This window comes from Entelurus aequoreus, linkage group LG01, assembly GCF_033978785.1.
Source record: "Entelurus aequoreus isolate RoL-2023_Sb linkage group LG01, RoL_Eaeq_v1.1, whole genome shotgun sequence".
NCBI lineage: Eukaryota > Metazoa > Chordata > Actinopteri > Syngnathiformes > Syngnathidae > Entelurus > Entelurus aequoreus.
This window is the reverse complement of record NC_084731.1, coordinates 86,773,518-86,779,517: the sequence shown is the minus strand read 5'-3', so window position 1 is coordinate 86,779,517 and position 6,000 is coordinate 86,773,518. Positions and strand designations below refer to the sequence as shown.

The 6,000-nt window shown below is 38.1% G+C and overlaps 1 protein-coding gene across 1 annotated transcript in view; it reads left to right on the top strand.

Moving 5' to 3' along the window:
- The window catches only part of LOC133658235 (ras-related protein Rap-2a-like), a 28,211-nt gene that overhangs the window by 1,043 nt on the left and 21,168 nt on the right, over positions 1 to 6,000 (top strand). The window lies entirely within an intron of this gene.

Genomic DNA, 6,000 nt, shown 5'->3' with positions numbered 1-6,000 from the left:
TGTTTTCGACTAAACATTTTCAATAAAGGAAAGACACGCAGGGCTATTATTCTTTATTTTCTTTATTACAAACCCCGTTTCCATATGAGTTGGGAAATTGTGTTAGATCAGGGGTGTCAAACGTAAGGCCCGTGGGCCGGATCAGGCCCGTGAACAGGTTTTATCCGGCCCGCGGGATGAGTTTACTACGTATAAAAATTAGCCGAAATTTTTGAATGAAAGAAACTGCTGTTTTAATTGTGTCCACTAGATGTCACAATAGCAATTATTTGTGTCTTTCTAGATTATGCTACATATGTAAAAAAATTAAAAAAAGAAAACCACACGATGTAAGCAAACTACATTAATAACATCCTGTAATTTGATTTTTATATTATTTTTTTAATAATAATAATAATAATAGATTGTATTTGTAAAAAGCACTTTACATTGAGTAAACAACCTCAAAGTGCTACAGTGTATTTAAAAAATAAAATAAAATAAATAAATAAATTAGAAAAAATAAAAACATAATAAAAAATAAATAAAAACTAAAACAGCCAAATAGCTAAAACTAGTATGCATATATCTAAAAAAAAAAAAAAAAAGGTTTTTTTAAAAAGAAGGGTTTAAAGCCTTTTTTAGAAGCATCCACAGTCTGTGGTGCCCTCAGGTGGTCAGGGAGAGTGTTCCACAGACTAGGAGCAGCGGAGCAGAAAGCCCGGTCTCCCATTGTTCACTGAAGTTGTCTTTATTTTTAAGTTATCGTGCCGTGATTTTTCTCCATGTGGCCCCCCATTTAAAATGAGTTTGACACCCCTGTGTTAGATGTAAATATAAACGGAATACAATGATTTGCAAATCCTTTTCAACCCATATTCAGTTGAATGCACTACAAAGACAACATATTGGATGTTCAAACTCCATCCATCCATCCATCCATCCATTTTTTCTACCGCTTATTCCCTCTCAGCTACAATCGGGCGGAAGGCGGCGTACACCCTGGACAAGTCGCCACCTCATCGCAGATGTTCAAACTCATAAACGTTGTTTTTTTTTTTGCAAATAATAATTAACTTAGAATTTCATGGCTGCAACACGTGCCAAAGTAGTTGGGAAAGGGCATGTTCACCACTGTGTTACATCACCTTTTCTTTTAGCAACACTCAATAAACGATTGGGAACTGAGGAAACTAATTGTTGAAGCTTTTGAAAGTGGAATTCTTTCCCATTCTTGTTTTATGTAGAGCAGGGGTGTCAAACTCATTTTAGATTGGGGGCCACATGGAGAAAAATCTACTCCTAAGTGGGCCGGACTGGTAAAATCACGGCACGATAACTTAAAAATAAAGACAACTTCAGACGGTTTTCTTTGTTTAAAAATAGAACAAGCACATTCTGAAATTGTACAAATTGTTTTTTTTACACTTACATGTTGTGGTTAATAGTATAATATTTTAGTAGTTTATAATAGTTAATATTTTCCCTTTATTTGTCTTTATTTATATTTTCTGAATAAAATATGTGATCATGTTCATCAGTCAATTAATTGGTGTTCATTTTCAATCTATCAAAATAAAAAAATTATATTAAAATCAAATTACAGTATTTTATTTATGTAGTTTGATCATTTTCCTGATGTACTAACATCATGTGGTTTATTTTGTACATATGTAGCATCATCTACGAAGATACCAATAATTGCTCAAATAATCCAGTGGACACATTTAGAACAGCAGTTTCTTTCATTGAACAAATTCAGGTTGATTTTCATGCTTAGCAAACTCGTCCCGCGGGACAGATAAAACCTGTTCGCGGGCCTGATCTGGCCCCCGGGCCGTACGTTTGACACCCCTGATGTAGAGCTTCAGTCGTTCAACTCCGCTGTCGTATTTTACGCTTCGTAATGCGCCACACATTTTCGATGGGAGACAGGTCTGGACTGCAGGCGGGCCAGGAAAGTACCAGCACTTTTTTTTTTTACGAAGCCACGCTGTTGTAACACGTGCTGAATGTGGCTTGGCATTGTCTTGCTGAAATAAGCAGGGGCGTCCATGAAAAAGACGGCGCTTAGATGGCAGCATATGTTGTCTGCACACCTGTGGGATGTTCCAAATAAGTGTTTGATGAGCATTCCTCAACTTTATTAGTATTTATTGCCACCTTTCCCAACTTCTTTGTCACGTGTTGCTGGCATCAACTTCTAAAGTTAATGATTATTTGTTAAAAAAAAAAAAATGTTTATCAGTTTGAACATCAAATATGTTGTCTTTGTAGCATATTCAACTGAATATGGGTTGAAAATGATTTGCGAATCATTGTATTCCGTTTATATTTACATCTAACACAATTTCCCAACTCATATGGAAACGGGGTTTGTATATATCATTTTAACTCCCCATAGCTAACATATTTATAAACAGAGTCAATATGCTTACACTATTCAAAGATCCTTTATACGACAGGTACGCTGTCTTTAGCAACCTAATGCAAAAATACTTGTCAAAGATCCTATAAATGACAGGAGCACACTGTTTGTTTTAAAGGATCTACTGGGGAAATAAACACTAGTCAAAGATCCTATATATGACAGGAGCAGTCTGCTGTTTGGATCTACTGAAAACAGGACACCAATCCATCCATCCATTTTCTACCGCTTGTCCCTTTTGGGGGTGCTGGACACCAGTCAAAGATCCTATATATGACAAGATCACTCTGCTGTTTTTAATCATCTACTGGAAAAACAGTGGTCAAAAATCTTATTTATGACAGAATCACTCTGATGTTTTTTAAGGATCTACTGAAACAAACACTGCAGTCAAAGATCCTATATATGACAAGAGCACTATGCTGTTTTAAAGGATCTACTGAAAATAACCATTCAAAGATCCTGTATTTGACAGGAGCGCGTTACTTATTTTAAGCTTCTACTGCAAAAACCACAGGTCAAAGATCCTATATATGACAGGAGCACGCTGCTATTTTTTAGAGACCTACTGAAAAAAAAACGCTAGTCAAAGATCCTATGTTCGACAGGAGAGCTCTACTGTTTTTAAGTACCTACTACAAAAACAGGGCTCAGAGATCCTATATATATAACTGGAGCACTCGGCTGTTTTTAAGGAATCTACTGAAATTAACCATTCAAAGATCCTGTATTTGACAGGAGCGCGTTACTTATTTTAAGCTTCTACTGCAAAAACCACAGGTCGAAGATCCTATATACGACAGGAGAAAGCTGCTATTTTTTTAGAGCCCTACTGGAAAAAAAAAACGCTAGTCAAAGATCCTATGTTCGACAGGAGAGTTCTACTGTTTTTAAGTATTTACTACAAAAACAAGGCTCAAAGATCCTATATATATAACTGGAGCACTCGGCTGTTTTTAAGGAATCTACTTAAAATAACCATTCAAAGATCCTGTATTCGACAGGAGCGTGTTACTTATATTAAGGTTCTACTGCAAAAACACTGGTCAAAGATCCTTTATACGCCTGGAACGCTCTACTGTTTTTAAGGACAGACTGAAAAAAACGCTAGTCAAAGATCCCTTATATAAAGGGAACACTACTGGTTTTAAGGAATCTACTAAGGGGAAAAAAATGAGCCAAAGATCCTATATTTGACAGGAGCACTTTACTGTTTTTAAAGATCTTTTGAAAAAAAACACTAACCAAAGATCCCTTTTATGACAGGAGTGCTCTGCTTTTTTTTTAATAACTTCCTGAAAAACACAAGTCAAAGATCCTCTATACGACAAGAATGCCTGGCTTTTTGTAGGGTCCTCCTGCAAAAACACAAGTCAAAGATCCGTTATATAAAGGGAACACTAATGGTTATAAGGAATCTACTAAGGAAAAAAATGAGCCAAAGATCCTATATTTGACAGGAGGGCTCTGCTGTTTTTAAAGATCTTTTGAAAAAAAACACTAGCCAAAGATCCCTTTTATGACAGGAGTGCTGTGCTGATTTTTAATAACCTGCTGAAAAACACAAGTCAAAGATCTTCTATACGACAAGAATGCTTGGCTTTTTGTAGGGACCTCCTGCAAAAACACAAGTCAAAGATCCGTTATATAAAGGGAACACTAATGGTTATAAGGAATCTACTAAGGCATGGGTCGGCAACCTTTACCACTCAAAGAGCCATTTTGGCAAGTTTCACAAATTAAAGAAAGTGATGGGAGCCACAAAAAAAATTTACAATTTAAAATGAAAAACACTGCATACAGAGCTTAAAGGCCTACTGAAACCCACTACTACCGACCACGCAGTCTGATAGTTTATATATCAATGATGAAATCTTAACATTATAACACATGCCAATACGGCCGGGTTAACTTATAAAGTGACATTTTAAATTTGCCGCTAAACTTCCGGTTCGAAACGCCTCTGCGGATGACGTATGCGTGTGACGTAGCCCGGCGAACACGGGTATGCCTTCCACATTGAAGCCGATACGAAAAAGCTCTCTTTTCATTTCATAATTCCACAGTATTCTGGACATCTGTGTTCGTGAATCTGTTTCAATCATGTTCATTGCATTATGGAGAAGGAAGCCAAGCAAGCAAAGAAGAAAGTTGTCGGTGCGAAATGGACGTATTTTTCGAACGTAGTCAGCCACAACAGTACACAGCCGGCGCTTCTTTGTTTACATTCCCGGAAGATGCAGTCAAGATGGAAGAACTCGGATAACAGAGACTCTAACCAGGAGGACTTTTGATTTGGATACACAGACGCCTGTAGAGAACTGGGACAACACAGACTCTTACCAGGATTACTTTGATTTGGATGACAAAGACGCAGACGTGCTACTGTGAGTATGCAGCTTTGGCTTTTTTTTGCGTATGTACGTAACTTTTTTAAAATATATAAGCTTTATGAACCTTGGGTTAGGTGAACGGTCTTTTGGGCTGAGTGATTGTGTGTGTTGATCATGTGTTTGAATTGTATTGGCGTGTTCTATGGAGCTAGGAGCTAGCAGAGGAGCTAGGAGCTAGCATAACACGTACCGTACCGTACGTGCGCGTCACGTACTAACTTTTTAAAAATATATAAGCTTTATGAACCTTGGGTTAGGTGAACGGTCTTTTGGGCTGAGTGATTGTGTGTGTTGATCAGGTGTTTGAATTGTATTGGCGTGTTCTATGGAGCTAGGAGCTAGCAGAGGAGCTAGGAGCTAGCATAACAAACACGCAGGTGTTTTTATGCAGGATTAATTTGTGGCATATTAAATATAAGCCTGGTTGTGTTGTGGCTAATAGAGTATATATATGTCTTGTGTTTATTTACTGTTGTAGTCATTCCCAGCTGAATATCAGGTCACCCTCGGCTCTCACAGCATCTTCCCTATCTGAATAGCTTCAACTCCCCACTAGTCCTTCACTTGCACTTTACTCATCCACAAATCTTTCATCCTCGCTCAAATTAATGGGGAAATTGTCGCTTTCTCGGTCCGAATCTCTCTCACTTCATGCGGCCATCATTGTAAACAATAGGGAACTTTGCGTATATGTTCAACTGACTACGTCACGCTACTTCCGGTAGGTGCAAGCCTTTTTTTTATCAGATACCAAAAGTTGCAATCTTTATCGTCGTTGTTCTATACTAAATCCTTTCAGCAAAAATATGGCAATATCGCGAAATGATCAAGTATGACACATAGAATAGATCTGCTATCCCCGTTTAAATAAAAAAAATTCATTTCAGTAGGCCTTTAAATGCTTTGTGCTAAATTAACCAGGGGTCTCCGACACACGCACCGGCACGCACTTTAATGTGGACATTTGATGTTAGTGCAGCCCGCGAGTTTTGAATGAATGGCGCTTGATAGCGTCATACTTGCCAATCCTCTCATTTTTCCCCGGGAGACTCCCGAACATCAGAGCGTGATGACACCGCCCTCTACAGTCTTCCCTAACAGTGTACCTGCTTGACCACACGTAAGTGACAGCAAGGCGTACTACCTCAGCAACCACACATCTTACACTGACGGTGCCAATACCCAGAATCCCATGTAGCA